We start from the raw sequence: 18,271 nt of genomic DNA, 5'->3' as shown, positions 1-18,271 counted from the left end.
TTATAAAAATATGGTTTCACATATAACATCATATTTTCCGAATTGAGCAATATACTTATGAGCATTAGCTAATTGACATCGTTTAGTTTTCGATTATCACCCTTGAGATTAAAAATTGCAAAGAAATTGTGTTTCTGAATGAAAGACAATTTTTCGTTTGAAACAATTAAATTTATTCCCTGTATCTCTAATATCTCTGAAATAATAAAACATGTAAAATGTATATACAAATAAAGCAATTAGGGAAAAAATAATATCTATTATATATAAACTTTGGCATATATATAATTATAATATTATCGTTGTAGTTTTTCTTGATCTCCTGTTTCGCTGTTACTAATAGAAATATGTATGTTCAAGGACCAGTTTCACCTTCCTTAAGTAAACTGTTCTTCTCAGTATTGAATTTTGACACTTTTCTTGTCTTTTTCTTTCCTTCCAAAATTACTGAATTTCAGCATTGAATTCCATGATTTCTCAGAGGTGGCTTATAACCAGCTTTCTTTATGCATTATATATATGAATACAGTTCATCCGTTTTCAGCTTTTCTTGAAATTCTGGTCTTTCATATTTTAGTTAGTTGTTATTATCATTTCTATCGTTTTCATTTTTGAATTGTATAAGTACATACATTTGTCCATACATTCTTTTCAATTTTATCCGCGTTTCGTTAAGTTGTCTGCAAATGTCTAAAATTTTGTCTACAAACATACATACATTTTTTATGCACTTTAACTTTCTACCTGTTAATCCTCAGAGTAATCATGCGATCATGCCAACATAATCTATAACACATTGCTTATTTTATAATGTTTTCAACTGCAATTATCATAGGACATTTGTATAAAGATGATTATCAAGTTTATATTTTCAGTTATTTGACTAACCTGTAGAGACATTATATTATTTCGAAGCAGGAAATATGAAAGATGAGCAATGCCCTCACCAGAATTCGAACCACGGACCTCTTGAAATACACGCCGATCGTGCTGACTACTACACTACGAAGGCACGGTAAGAAGACGGGAGAAATACCTTATATACTCCCCCTTTTAAAGGGTTACTGGTGTTTTAGGGGACCCCGATCGCCAAATCCTGATGGTGAAGAATCTACACTACGAAAGCATGCTAAGAAGGCGGAAAAATACCTTATAAACTATTGTCTGCTGATGAATTACTCTCAAGTAGGTTTGCTTCTATTTTTCATTGTCTCTCTTTGCTTTTTTTACCTAAAGTTTGTTATTTTAAACTTAGCTACTTGTACGATCCACATTTCATATATTTATTGATTTATAATGTCATTGTAAATGATTTTATAAATTTCTCACTCATTATATATATGCATACAAAATACATATGCTTAGAATAGTAAATATGGGAAGTGTTTCCTAGGAGACTGCAAAAGTTCTGTCATTTTCCGGATGTTCAGTTTATGGAATGATTTGACATTGTATACGATACTGTGGTGACTGGAATTTTCGGCCTATAAAACATGTAGGCAGAGAACCTATAAAATAGCGTTATTGAAAAAGTAAATCATTCGTAAAAAATTCCAGTAGGATTTAAATAATAAATGATTAACATTTTGCAATGCGTACAGTTCTTCGCCAATCCAATTAAAAATCATTTTACTATAAATATCACTGCTGCTAACGGAGCAGCCATTTTTCCCTTCCTTTCACGCTTCGTTTTGCTTCTTCTGACCATTTATGGTTTTTCTTTGTCTAAAAAAGATGCAAGCTTTCAAACTTGCGATTGTGCATAGAGCACTCAAAATGATGATATGTGAACCTGTTTTATTTTTGAAAATTAAACTGTTTATGAATCAACGCCACTTCTGCTAAAGTTTTCCTTCTTCACTTTTGCGTCATCAGATGTCTCAAGATATCTACATGGCTTTGTCATTCTATATACGCATCTAAGAATCAACAAATGATCTATACCAAACCATAGTATAGAAAACAATATTCAGATTTTTGCAATCATAGCCGATAAATACAATTTTCATAATTCTTCAGAAGCTTAAATTTAAAATAAATTACACATCATAATGGGCGTATTCTTCACGCACCGAGCATGATCACATACATGTCTACTCTGTATCTTATGACAATACGATGGATAAAAGACAGAGATAAGCAGCAAGATTTTCGCAAAGACTAAGCAAAAGCAGCACTGCATCTTAGCCCAGAAGAAGTTTGAGCTCCACTTTCGAATTTTCTTATTGATAGGTTAATTTCGGTTCCAATTGCAATTCTATCCTCTGAAGCATTTATTTAAATGCCTGCATTTGTAGCGATAGGTTAAAAATCATATAACTTGGATTAATTTTGAAACGGTGCGGTTCCAATAGATTTATTATAAGCAGTTGCTACACTTAGGGTAGAAGCACAAATATCAAATTAAAATAGAGATTTAAGGAAGTGTTGCAAATTAAAATTAGAAATTTGATTTAGGAATCGAAAATCTCACCAGCAAATGTGGGGATCCCATGATTATCAAGCGGATATCGAATCAATGGATCCAGTCAATGAGTCCTATTGAACCCATTGCAGGAGCTCAGCCGCCCCGAGGACCTAACGCCCAAGAACACAGACATGCTATCCTCTTGGACTTACGAGATTATACAGCACTTCTAGAATCTATCAAGAACCAGACTTGTACGTAGCACTTAAATTGTTCTCATGATCAGTGTAACGATGGCTGCTGCATCAGATTCTCAGTACTATTGTTGTTGCTCTCTTTGAGGCTGGCCCAGAGACAGGTGCATCTACAGTGGTAATACGAGCGACGATACTGGACATAGTAAAGACACCATTTTTTGTTTCCAGACGAATCCCGGTCCCGTGTACAGCATCATGGTGGATGGATCCGCTCGCGGAGGCACCGAAGAGAACAAACAAGCTTGCATTCATCAGCGATATACGGGTCTAGTACCTAACGTGTTGGTTGTCATTGGTTACACAACAAGTTTAGGAATTTTTAGCATAGCCGGTTCATGTGGCAGTCGCCGCTAGATTTGTGATGTGTTAAGGCCTATGGTTATGCTCAATCTTCCAGGCCTGCGTGACGCCATCCGCATATTGCCCGTGCTGTCCAGAATTCAGTCGATACAAATTGATGTCATGTCTTCATAGATTTGACCTAAGAGACAGTTACCAATGTATTTGTCGCAGTACTTGTGACCAAGATCACTATCCGTATGATCGTCCACAAACAGCAAATTCACATTTCAAAAGGCCAGCTGCAGTCTGTATGCCGGCATGATTCAAAAACACAATTAACTATAAATATACGCTCAGCCGCATTATAGACTGCATTACCATTGCTAACATTATTGCTGACAGCGTGGAGTGACTTCTTTCCTTGGAGACTGTGTCGTCAGTAACCACTCTGCACATATATTAATTTACTTAATATCTTTTTTTTTATTTTTGTTTTGTTACGTTTTGTTTTTAATTATGTTTAATATTATGATTAATCCAGCACCATTCATTTAATGTATTTCTTGATTTGTAATGTATTTGTTCAGATCTCTTCTTTACATCTATACCATGTCCTTAATATATCTGTGTGCCTAACATATATCATAATAGTGAAAAGTGTCCCCCCTTAGTCCCAACAATCCCCACCGGGCACCTTCTTTCCATTTTCTGGGCCTTCTGTCAATCTTCCTCGTTTAGCGCAGCAAATTCTACAGTACCCAGCACTAAGCTCTAAATGTAATCAATTCCCGGAGGGTACTGCACTAAGCTCTTTTATTTCTTTAATTCCGTGAACGGGATCCAACAAGCTGTAGAGCACCTAAACTAGTGGGCCAACTGGTTGAGCCGATGGCGAAAAGAAAAGAAAGAAATTTGATACAGAGGCTCGACTGTTACGCTGTTCAGCATGATCTTCAGACTTCTCACTCATCGGGAAATATATGGTCATAAGTTAGAAATAGTCTGGAACGCCACCCACTATGATTGATGAACTCTGGCATAGAGTTGAAGCCGCATGGAAACAGGTAAAGGAATCTGTCGCCAAAGCTCAGTTTAAATTGATGCTCAGATGGATTACAGCCCCTGTTGCTGCCGAAGATGCTGGCTCTAGGTATTAAAATCTGTTCGCCGTGCACTCCAAACAACCTTCAAATTTATTCATGTCTTTTTCCCATTATACTGCATAGTTGTTACTACAAATAAGATTCTGCTGTTTGCTTTCCTTTCTGATGGAGCAGTTTTAACGTCCAGTAATTTAGTATCTTGAATATTTACTATTGTAGAAATAATGAAGAAAAATCGGTATATTTAATGGTTTTTGATTCGAGCTTTCAATGAATTTAAAAAAAAGTCAAGTAAGTAAGTGTCAATTTTAAGTAAATGATACATACACACACTGGCCAATGAATAATTAGAAACGTTTGAAATTTTCATTTGAATGCGCGCTATGGATGAGGTATGCATATTTTTATGACATGGTTAGAATGGTTAGAATGCTAGTATAAGTAAGTTGTAAGAGTGCTTTTCACGACAAATGAAGTAAATCGGGGAAAAATGACAGATTGTTCACCATTTGAAAAGGGCTTATTGTTGGTATTCGTTTAGCAGGAGTCTCGATTTCGAAGACAGCAAATCTCACTGGCTTCTCAAAAGCAGCCATATCTAAGGTTTTCGAAACTTTGAATTAGAACCCACAGTACTTCTCCAGCAAACGTAACTGAGGTTCGAGGGGAATTTTCCAAGAGTGTGATTGGCGCCGTCTTCGACAACTTTTACGGCAGAACAGGGACTCTACTGTGCTTCAACTGACACAAATCGTCAACGAAACCTCTTCCAAACAGATTTCAGCTTGAACCATGCGTAAAGAAATGCAGAGAATAGGAATGTATAGTCGAATGCTTGTGAGAAAACCACTCATTTCTGACCTACATGCAAGTATTCGTTGGCAGTGGTGTCGGGAAAGAAGACAATTGGTATCTGAGGATTGGAAATGGTTAATGTGGTCGGATGAATCACGCTGCACCTTATTTTGGACTGATGGAAGACGGTGAGAAACTTATGAAGCCATGAATCTATCTTGCCTTATTCGCAAGGGTCTGATGAAAGTATCATGATGTGGAGCATGTTCTGCTGGCATGGAAGTGGTGCCCTGGTGTATACACAGTGGTTATACAGTTAAGCCAAATATTATATCCTTCCTTCTTGTATATTTTTCGGAAGACTTGACTAATGAACGTTTTCATGATCTAAATAATATTCCAGTACAAATGATTCAATGTCTCGTTCTGCGTACAAAGAAATATATTAAGAAATTTTGCCCGATTTTTCTTCAATTACTGTACGATCAATAACTTATTCGAGAAGAGTTTTATTTTGTGAAGGTGTACGAAAGGATCTCTTAAAATTACTTTTAATACATGTCTAGTCTCCAAGACAAAATTTTAAAATATTTATTTAAATGCAAACGTTATCTGTAAAAATTTACACCAAAATAATCTGATATGAAACAGTTCAGAAACTTTGATAAACATTTATATAAGAGTCACGAGTCTTTTACTTAACTTCAACATTTTTAACGTAAAAAAAATGGTATCTATGTAAGTATACTAATATTAAATTATGTAATTTGAACTGATTGAGAATTCTCTAGCAAATATCAGTACTGAGAGATGAGTCATGTATGCCTGGTTTGATGCAATTAAATAACAACCAGTATTGATATGGGGAATAAGATTATAGGTATTCTATTCTTATATCGCATAAGTTGATATTATTACACGCCAAAGATTTTAAAAACTTTCTATTCATTCTTTCTCATCACTAAAGAAGCTTTGAGTTATGAGGAATTCATTCTTAAGACCATGTTATGTGTTTAAAGTGTTTCGAAGGAGAATAGTTACGAGCATGTACACAGAAGACTTCAATGAAAATTAGACGAAATGCCTAAAGCATTGTTTAATTCTCTATAAATGCAAATATTCAAAATAGTATAGCTCTAATCCCAAAAAGGATTTTTAGTTACATCTTGCTAATATGCTACATATTTATCAACATAGATGATCGAAATATTTAGTTAAAACTTGCTATTATGCTACATATTTATTAACACAGACGCTCGAAAAGTAGGAGACCTTATATGGAAATCGGTGTGTATTGAAACACATCAGACAAACCCTGAGGGGAACTAACAGTTTTCAATTTGTTATTGTTTTTACCGGAAGCTGAAATAAATGTCACTTACTTATGCTTGATTAATGACGCTTCATTAAGAAATAGATGCAGTCAAGGGAAGAACATTTTCCTCACAGCGACTATTTCTTACAGGCAAATCAAACAATATATTAATGATAAGAAGTTTAGCTGGTAATGTAGATAAATTGCTCCTCTCATACTGCAACGCAGTGTTACATTTTGTGAATAAGGGGCTATTAATTTGTTAAAACAGTATTTATGAATTACCTTAAGTTTTCTAAGGTATGAAAAATTAAAAATTAGGCAGTCACATGTTTCACTTATAAATAAACAACGATGATTGTTAGCGGTTTATCATTTTAGTACGTTTTCCTATTTTTAAAACTGAGCTTACAAATCTTGATGATATCAGTGATATAACTTTTATATATTAAAACAAATCATTCTATAATGCAAACTTTTCCATTTTATACCATATTGCTGAAACTGCATTATATTGAACTGTGTCGACCTTCTTATAAGGTCTACAAGCACACCGTCTAAAGCAGTTACTAGGGTAAGACAAACTAATGTTTTGAGATGACATATAGTAATAAATAAATAAATATAGTATATTATTAATAGACATATAATAAGAAATAAATAAAGAAAGTAGAATGTAATAAAACAGGGCAAGCCTCCACTTTGTATTTAAGCATCGTTTTTGTCAATCGTAACCATACGAAGACAACTCTTCAAGGGATTCAACAACCGGTTTCTCCCTCTCTTTTCTTTGGCGGCTGGAGTTTGGGAGTGAAGGACGGCTTTCTGGCCTGTTCCTTTCCTGATGTGTTACCGTTTCTTCGACTGCTGCCTAAAAATAAACCAAGCAAGTTTTCTGAGATGAATTCAACTTGCAGATGAATTTTAAGAACGTTATATTCGTGCAAGAAGCTGACGTATAATTCACGTGCAAATTTTATCTCCTTTCCCCCGCGAACAGAGGGCATTTTGATTGATTTCAGTCGTTCAAATTATTAGAATATTAAGGCATAACACATTTTCCTGCTGATAGTGCTAGATTCGCTTTGGGTCCACTGCACCTTAACGTCTCAGGCCTCTTATTTTAAAACACAGGGTATCCTCTTCTTTTTTTAATGAAGTAATGAATTTGAGGCCTTTTAGCAGTTTCATAAATATGGCTCTGTTCGTACACGTTTTCTGCTTCTCTAGTTAATTTTGCGTTCGAATGACAAATTATTTTATATTTTGTACATACGTTTTCATTTATTTATACCCTCAAAAAATTCTGCATCGCAGTTTTGCAATTTTTTCAGCTTGAATTAAAGCTTTCAGTTTAAATTCACCTAAAAACAATTAAAATAGTTAAATTTGTCAAAATAATGAAGGCTTTTTTTCATTCAGATGCAATAACATTCCTACTCAAATGATTTCTACTAACTAATGAGCTAATTAAATAAAAATTGCAGCAAAATATTTTTCTCCTCTTCAAATATTTTACTTTGCATTTTCTTATTCTGATAATGAAAAGTCAATAAATATAATAATCAATACTTTTAAATGTACAAATAAATGCGGGTTTGTTAAAAATGATTCGAGAATGCTGATATTCTTCGTGAATCAGAGTTCAGTTGCTGATCTCTTCGTAAAATGTTATGTTAATTTCACAAATGATGCATGCCTATATTGAATTATCTTCACTTTGGAAAATGGTATCTCAGAATGTAAAATTTATTTAGGTATCATTTTATAAAATCCTTTCTATGTATTTTCCATACGCATGTAAACATATATATGTGTCTGTCATATATGCATATGTATTTGTGTGCTATTGGCGCACTACATATGGATATGAAAAGTGATAAATATGCTTTTTTTAATTAGTGACTCATCATTGATAGGCTTCAAGTTCTTTTACTCTCTTCCTTGCGTGAAGATACGAGTTTAGAAAGATAAAAAGCTAGAATACATGCAAGGGCTTTTCCTATTTTCTTAATTACCTTCAAATATTTCTAAGTGACCAACAACATTCTGATATCATTATGTATAAACATCCTGATTGTAAAATATTTGGAAACTGATGTTCAGTTGCCATTTCTGGAGAGACAAGTCCATTAACGGCTCCAAACGAATCTGCATTGCTACCATGCGCATACATTCCAAATTAAGGTCCATTAAGTCGTGCCAAATAACAGAAAATGAAGCGCTTAATTTTGTATTGAGGGAAAGTTAACAAAAAGTGAACGTTCAACGAAAGCTGTAATTATAAACGTGTTCTTTAATTTGCAGTCCAAACGAACTTCATTAAGCGAACCAATCCTCTGCTTGGTATACAGTTAGATAAACGCCAGGGAATGAAATAAGTAGGCAGATAATGATTCCGTTAGACTCATTTCGACATCAGTTTTGCTTTGTTTCGCTTACGCCTAATGTTTATCCAATAATCGGCGCTAAAACGTTATCTAGAAGAATCGAATGGCTCTATATTTGGAATTCGCTGCTTTGTGGATTCTTAATAGAATATGAATTTTTGATACAGCCTTAAAAAACATTGCATTGATTTTTAAGATGAAAAAAAAGATAAATAAATTAGCAAAAATAATTGTACATTCCCACTCAATTATGTATTGCATTTCGCTTTTAATGTAAATTGAAACATTTATGAGAAGCCTTGAATATCTACGGGTCTAATTGAAAACATTTTATTTCATCTAGATTAATCACTTTCCAAACGGCTTGAAACTTTGCTGTAACATATGAAATTTCCAAAAAAATATTTTGAGCAACATAAAAATTTAAAATAAACTGATTTATATATCGTTAGTGGTATTATTTTGTGTATCAGACATAGGTCTGTTTAAAATAACTGAGAGAAATATGCCAAAAATCAAGTTAAATAATTAAATCTGCTCCTGTTATGCAGAAAAAGTTCTATAAACTTGATGCAAATTAATTGAATTCCAAATATTTACATAAAGTTAGAAATACTTTAGATAATGACAGAAAACCTTGAAAAAGCCTAAAAAAACCTAAACCATTTTCTACGTGCAAGGAAAATCACTGTTTAATATATCTAATTATAATCTGACATTAGTGTTAAACCATTTCACATCACAAATGCAACATAAATATTAGTATCACTACTGTAAATATAATTTCGGTGTAATTGCTATGTTCAGAATAGTTTAGATAATATACTTCTACACAGGTTATAATTTTATTCCTTCTAATATTATTGCCTTAAGAAACTACAATTTACTCCCTTTGATTAATGAATCTCAATCCTATCGATATCTATATATCATTTAACGTTTTAAAATTATTCCATTATCTATAATGAGTTCCAGAACACGTATATTAAAAAACATTTCATTCTTTACTAAATTCTACCTACTCATTTAAAGTAAGATCTAAAAAATTTCTGACAGTGGTTGATATAAAATTGTTAAAAGAAGTGTTGTAATAATTCAACTGCTGCAGAAGTATATGATTAATATCGAATTATTTACAAACATATGGTAAATTATAATTTTAAATTTGAAATAACTTTCAAAATGCACTATAGGCATTAAATTTCAGAAGAAACTTGAAGCATTAAAACAGCTTTATTTGAAATAAAGTATATTTTCACATCACGTACTTGTATTGTTTACATTCACTAAATGATTACTATGCTGAAGAAACTTTAAAAACTCTTCTTAAAACTAGAAGTAAAGGAGTGAAACATTTTAAAACTGTGGTTTCATGTAGCAAAATTAATATATTATTTTTTACAAGATGAATAATAAATTTAGTAGAAAGGTTTGTCTAAAAAGTAACAGAAGTGGGTGAGCTTCCAAGAAACGAGAAAACAGCAATATATGTTAGAAGCCTGTGGATCTGCAATAATATCGCGAACTTGCAAAACATTAGGCCCGATTCTAGCTCATTATTTCACACTTTGACAGAATTGTTCAGATTGCGACAAAGCACGTGACTGCTATTTGCGTAAGATAGAGATGTCTTCTGCTTTCGTGGAAGACATTTTAACGAAAGCTGCCTCGTATTCACATTATACATAGGGTATTCACATTATATTTGTGAATATGAAATTTTTTTCTTAACGTACATAAAGAGGTGAAGTGGAAAGAGGTAGATAAAGTATTAAAATGTGTCGATGAACAGAAGAATGGCAGCTTTGAATATAATTATTATGTTTCCTTTTAAAAATTGGTATTGAGTTCAATGATGATACTATTATTTTATTGATGTAACCTAATAAATTTATTTCTGTTTATATAATTCTAACAAATGTATTGTGAAAAACTGAAGTAAATTAACATACATGTATATGAGCAGTTAAAATGTACTTTATAATTATTTAATAGCAGAGAAATTTGATTCTCAAAGATGCTTTCATTGATGTTTTGATACTGTACAGAACGGTTCCAACATATGAAAATTTTCTATTTAGACGTAAGAGGTAATCAGTATTTCGTAATTTAAAAAATTTCGAGAGGACGAATTCGAAGTCATTTTTAAAATAAAATAACAGTTCTAAATGAATTCAGGCCACCAAAATTTGAGCGCAAATTTCTAGTATCTGTTTATTTAATTATTTATAATTTTGGACAAAAATCTAGAAAATGAGCATAAAATAATCATATATTATAATGAATTAAAGTTAATAAAATCCAGGGAAAAACTTTCTAGGAGGCATTAATTAATTATATAATATTATACCAAAAGTTTCCTACTAGCTACCATCTGAGATATTTATTTCAACAAACTAGCTTTCATTTTATATACCATACCTTGAATTTCTGAGGATAAGTTTTTAAATTATAAGTTTATAGCAACCGTTTAGCTTTAACAAAATGAAATCTAAATATAAAACCAGAATGCACTTTTCATTATTACACTTCTAAAGTTCTGTTAAAGAGTTAATACAGCCGCCTAGAGGCCCACCTCAGATTTGTCAGGGAGTGACAACTACATGAGCTCTGCGGTTGAGACGCAATCGCGACTGGTTCTTTCTGTGTTAATACGTTGAAGGTGCTAGCTATGGTGAGAATAAACACAATGCCTTTACAAAGGACTAGAAACTTCGTTTATTTAATGAGAACTTCAAGCAAGGCAGGAACCATACTAGTACTGCAAGATTTGACCCTGGTTGTGTGTATGCTACGTATTTTTATATTAATCTACGAACTGGGTATCTCCCTGTTTGGCTTAAGCTTGTGTCGGGAGTCCATTCTGTAAGAACTACTAGCAAAATTCAGTTACAGGTGACAGGTGAGAACGGATCCGTACACCCGGGCGGCTTACTAGGACTATTCAGGTATCGTTCGGAATCCGCAATTGTACAACGAGATAATTCTTTGGTGCCCCAGAAGCGCGGCGTCAGGAGCTTAATAGAAATTTTTGTTGGTGCTGTATATTGAAATTTGAGCATTTTAAACTGATGTTTAAAGATTTTACAATAATTGTAATTTACAATACGATAATTGTATACTGATGCACACACTGCAGCTGTTACATAAATATTATACATTAATAATTAAACATTACTGTCGTGCATTTTATGTGCACCTAGGTTTAAACACTGGGAAAAAATTGTTACAATAATATATATTTTGCACATGCGTACGTTGTTGCACGTACATAAACCTTCCACACTAATAATTAAACATTTTACTCTAGGTTACAGGCCAAATCTACAATGATACATACATATACACATAAATAAATAAACACACATAAGTTACCCTGGTGCATTTTATATATAGTAGCTGTGGATAGGTTAGTTACTTTAGAATGTTCATGTACTGAGCTCCATCATACACACATTAAATAGCACACTAACTTGCCGCACAAGGGCGCTAGTACCATACAACGAGACACTCGGGGAAAAGGCAGTTAGTACTGAAGACTGGGCAGGAATCTATAGTGCACTAGGTGACATGACAAAGGTCCTGTCCAAAAGCCTGCAGTTTTTCCATTATAAGTTTTAGTATTTTGAGCAGAGCAGGCTGCTTAATGAAGAAGCGCATAAATGGTGCATCTTCAACTGGCAGCCGCATGTGCCACGTCTCAGTGAGTGGGCGTGCTGTCATGTAATGGTCTGGAGTACTAGCCTCACACAGAGGTTCAGTTACAGAAAAAATTCACAATATTGTCATATTGTCAACTAAATAGATATGCGTAAAACACATAGCGTTATTTTAATAAGATCAAATCATAGGCAATTCTATATGATTAGTGTTGTGTATGCATTTGCCAAATTCCGCATTCTGGCTGTCTTTATATATTTTCAATAAACATTTAGATTATTTTCGAGAAAATTTAATTGTTACATACTCCGGTAATGGCTTATATTTATCATTCCATAAAGTAGTATATCTTGCTGACAAATTTAGTTGATCTGTAAAACCATGCTTGGACAATTTATTAAATAGATTGCTTAAGCTTGAACTATTAAGGAATTAAGTGTCTTGTTAATAAAATACTGGAAGTATAAGTATTAACTCATAATAGGACTAAAGGAAAAGAAAATAAGAAATTAACTTAAAATAATGCAGGCAACCGAAATAGTGTGAACTCATAACTTTGTTAATTAATCTGTAATTTCTGTGGAATGTCAGATGACCAAAAATTATTAATTTTTATTTATTTCACTTTCATTTCGGTCTACTAAAAGTATAGAATGATCACTATATATGCTATAAAAATGTGGATTTATCAAGACCTTTCTTACCTTATATCTTTGAAATGACATTCAGATAGTTATTTTCGAATGAGCTTCTATTATAAATAAATAAATAGCAATTATTTAAGGAGGAATGTGTAATTTACATTTAAGGAATGGAAAATATTTTAGCTGATGGGTTGATGTGTTCAAACTTCAATTGCAACTGTTTTTTTATGTCTTTCAAATGCTTCCCTTTCAGTGACGAGAATAAATTACTTTTCATGGTTTATTTCTTAATTCACATTCATTTTTTATTCCACATTGTATTTTTAGGAGCTTCCTTTGCTTGTTTGAAATGTATTAACCCAAACTGCAACATACTTCGAACTGGAGCTTGAAGATTGAGAATAAAATATCATTTTGCCTTTTTGGAACGGAAGAAATTTTCTAAAGTACATGTTTGAAAATTTTCTTTAAAAGTTACTAGCAGTTAGGAAAAGAGAAATTACGTTTCGGCCTAGTTAAATTTTTATTTTGAAGCCAGGAACAAGTTGAGACGTAATTTGTAATAACTATTTATCTCGTGAGTGAGTGATTTGTGAGAATAATTGGATCTAATAAGAGTCTAAGTAACAGATATCTTTTATTTTTACATTTAAATATTACACCTCTTTAAAACCTTTAGCAGAATTCATTTATTTTCATTATTATCTTCACAGTTTTACGCATTAACTCAGATTTCTTTTTCATTTATATTTTCCCCTCCTTTTAATAAACCGTTCAGAAATGTATTCACAAATCACGAAAAACAATTATGCCAAAACGACATAATTAATATGCGCGTTTTCCAATTTACAGGATTTACAAAATATGTCAGAATAGTGGTTAGTGCCTTCTTTCGCTAGCTTAAACCTCTCTGTCTATCAATAATCGGATTAGTAAAAGTTTTTAATTGCAGGCGAAAAGAAACCAAAAGGTTAACAGATGAAGAAAATTTCCTGTAATCGACAATACTTAGAATGATCGGATGGAAATTCAACCTACGAGACTGCATGAACGTATATAAGATTTTTTCTGCAGAAAGAAATTGCGCATGGCAACCGAAAGGTTCAATGTATATTTCTAGGACTTTTGTAGGCGTTTTGGCTGATGATCTGCACTTCCTACGATCATTTCAGTTAATGACTGAAATATGAACCTCCATCCTTTTCCAGTTAGTTTATAAAACTAGTTCTAGGAAATCTTCTTAATAATTTTACTGGTAAACATTGTTTCATCGCACATTTCTGTAAGTGTGTTTTACGTAGAATCATTTACTAATGAAGCTTAGAAGGGTATATCGTGTTCAGTTTTGCAAACATTTATTGTACTGCGCCTTTTGATCTTGATATTCTTAGCACACTATTGCATATCAAACTCATTAATTCTGTTCAACTTAAAAACGAATTTACCGAGTTTGGCGTTCCTTCTAATTGCACAATTTTTGACTTGAAGCTTTGTTACTTAAACTGACATGTAAATCCAGTAGATACTAAAGTTGAAGGAAAACAATGCTGTCTCCATATTATACTTTTCTATATTTTGTGCTTAAAAGAATTTTATTGTAATTAAAACAAAACAAAGGAAATAATTAAATCATTATCAAATTTATTTTTATTTATGAAACAGCTTTAACATGCTTGATATAAAAAATTTGGTGTTATTATGAAAGCAAAATAATTTTATTTCTTAAAATATTTCATAGGATGAATATATTAAGTATTAATGAAATGAGTCACTTATACTTGCAGTTTGAGGCCTGCTTTTTAAATAATTGATTACAAGTATCTTCCGACGGAAGGTCTAGGATTGAATGTTACTACTGAATATTGCGCAACGAAAACCTAGGCTTAAAATGCAACAAATACAGCTTTACACATTCAAGATTAAAAAATGATAAATCATAAAGTAAGCTTACTTGGAAAAACAATTAATAGCTTGAAAACTCATAAAACGTTTTGCACTTACATAAATATTTTTAGGAAATGCACGAAATATATATATATTAATAATTTCTACTGTGTGCCATCAGGGATGAACAGCGATCTGACATTTAAGTAAATGTCTTCCAGTGTATCATCATCCTGGTAGATGGAAAAACTCAGCGTGAAAATGGACGGCATAATTATTGTGACTAATCAAGATTTGCGAAATACAGGACCTACATATATACACAATGTTCATAACATATACACACCAGGTTCACTACACAAATACAGAAGGTTCTGGTCAGTACATTCATTGTATTATTCATTCATTGCTTGTTTTCATACATTATTTACTCGCTATTTTCATAAGTTTTAATGATTTCGACGCGTATCCATATGTATCCAATAATCCTGACTAACATTAAGTACATGACTGAATTGAATTCAAACAAAACTGTGAAACATAATACAGTTCATATTTACAGTTCTGTTGCAGAGATATATATAATTAAAACATTTTCGTTGACTTAAAGTTCTTTATGATTGTTCAACTGCTTTAGAAAAGGTAATTTCAGCAAATGAGAGCAGCAGTGAGATTAATTAAATGTCAAATACATAAATACCTACATTTACAATGATGTTTTTCTATATTGCATTACTAACTGAATTTATGCTACATACCAGTGATTTTTAACTCAACATCGCTAACTCAGAAAGTGATGAAGCTAGAGTAACATTTCTGGCATCATTGTAGAGATACGCTGAGTTTTTGCAACTAATATTGAGGGCGTGGTAGCTATAAAGGGAGTATCATTGTTACTGTACTAAACCTTGAGGGTTAGTGTTGTTTCGTATAGCTGCACAAGGCTGAAGTTCACGTAAGAATGTTCAGTCGAAGCACTGTTCTCCGCTGCAGGGAGCAACATGTGTTGTTCCGAAATAGCTGGAGCATTCTGTTTTTAATATTTTACTACACAGAGTCTGATAATATTCTTAATCTTTCATTTGACCTACTTATTTCCACATGTATTCTCGGCCCACTGCGGCCAGTAGGCACTGCTAGGAAATTTTAGGTCCTAAAGTTTTGTGTTCACACAGTTGAAAAGGTAGTGATTTGGCTCACCTAACCCTCTCTTTTTCATATGAGTCTGTGTCTCGTTTTCCAAATTTTTGAAGGTAATGGAAGGGACCATGGTCCTAGTAAAATTGGGTCTGTGTCCCACTATATGTCTGCAATATATGAAACTTTTGGGAAGAAACTGTATGCCCTTTTCCAGTATTTTCACCAGACCCATCTTTTTTGCTACTAATGTGCTAGATAATTTAGCGTAATTCCCTTCAAATATGACTCTGGCACGCTTGTTGTGTTTTCGAGTCGATTAGGATCGTTAGCTTCAAGATTTAGCGCGTAAGTCATCTACTTCTTTCCCAGCTATTCCTACGTGAAATCATTTTGTTTGATTGCTCAGTATACAATATAAACTTATATATTAGTCAAGAAACGGTTAGTTCAAATTATAAAAATATAACGAGTACGTAACTATGCGCAGCAGGAAAACCTTGGACCATATCCAAATTTACCATTTCCAAAACAAACTAAAAAAGAAGTATTCACAAAATTAAGATTTTTGAGCCTATATTAAAGTAAAACATAAGAACATTCAATTGTGTTTCACACTTTCAGAGTTCCAGAAAATTTTAATCACATTTACATTTGTGCATAATATAGAACGAGTAAATTCTTTAATTAAAATTAAAGCATTTAAAAGATGTTGTTCGGTTTCTTATAATTTTTTTAAAAAATTTTTATACGTGAAGTGCAAGATAGACCATTTTATATTTATTCTCAGGCTATTTTTCCTTTCGTTGGTAAATACGGAAAATGCAATTTCGCATTTCAGTAAATTTAATTTAATGCAGATATTTTGGACTTCCATGTGTAGAATTTTCATTTCATAATTAAATTTCGTTAAATCATAACGACTAGTGTAAAATATTTTATGCATACTAAAATATTTCTATACTGACATTCTGAAAGTTTCTCGAAATTCAGTTAAATAAATTCCTCACTTATTTATAAGAACAAAATCTTTTGTGATTTGTGATCCTTTAGCAGCTGCGATGCAAAACATATTTAAATGAGAACAAGGCTCACAAAAAATTCTTATTACACCTGAATACGGTTTTAAATTAAATGTGGTGAAAAAAGCATTCAAAAATAAGTAATCGTGTTAGCATACAGAATAAGATCAGAATGTACAATGTTCAAAAGCCGTTTGAGCAGAAGTCCGATAACGCGGCTCTTACAGAACGTAAGCGATACCAAATTATCTGGCTAAAATTTCCTGCACATTCAGTAATTCGAAAAGATTTTTTCTCGCATTATTGAGTGTGTAGAGAAATGAAAAATACTTCATGTATTAACTCTGCATACATATTTAATAAGAAAAGCTTATTAGTAAATACGTTTATTTATAGTTTAATTATATTTACTCAATAAATATGACTAAAATTCCGATTTTTAAAACCTGAAAACGCATGTCTACGTTGTTAGCGTCATGCGATAATTTGTGGGTAATTTATTTTTTACCAAGATATTTTCGACAACGGTATTTTTAACCTGCAAAATTTTTAATAGCGTTATTTTTCGACGACGATATTCTGTACTACGATGTTCTGCGATATTTTCTCCTTCCTTTGTTTTCTCCCACGATGTTTTGTACGGCTACGTGCTCGTCTTTCGCTGTTATCTCTGCAACGTTATCGTACACGATATTTTTGCCGCGATTTTCGCCTGTCGCCGAACACTGGGATTTTCTTGGCATGTATTACTGCAATGCATTTCATAACGCCTTTTTGATGGGTTGATCCGAATCCGCTCAAGTATTCAATTTCTTTTTGAATTCTTTTTTGTATAATAAATCAGCTACGAATAATTGTTCATGTGAAATACATGGTTTTTAATTCGTCTTTGGAAAATATTTTACAATAAAGATGAATTTCAGGATAAGATTTATAATGCATTTTACCTTTTCACACAAAGAGTACATTTCAAAGATTTCAATATCAGAAGGAAAATAAAGGCATTTAAATGCATCAACATACGAAAACTCCGAAGTTAACGATTTGATGCAGTAAGGATGATCTTCTGTAGAAATTTTTTCTTTTGAAAAATCAAAGCATATACGTATGATTTTTATATATAATGAAACAAGAGCTTTTACATCCTTATTTAAATAAACAGCTTTCCCTTCCGCATTGTCAGCTGTAAAATTGATGGGTACAACTGAAGTCAAGTCTTAAATAACTTTTGTAAATTCTTCGTGCTGTTCATTGCATTTATGGCTTTAGTGCAGCGGGTAAAATGTTGTCTTAAACGAAATCTGCAATTTATTTCTGCCCATCTGCCAGCTCATTATCTGCACTAAGAATGATTTTTAAATTAATAATTATCTAG

This window comes from Stegodyphus dumicola, chromosome X1 (genome assembly GCF_044657685.1).
Source record: "Stegodyphus dumicola isolate Sdum_Otavi_A_Nest chromosome X1, ASM4465768v1".
Lineage (NCBI taxonomy): Eukaryota > Metazoa > Arthropoda > Arachnida > Araneae > Eresidae > Stegodyphus > Stegodyphus dumicola.
This window is presented reverse-complemented; position numbering follows the sequence as displayed.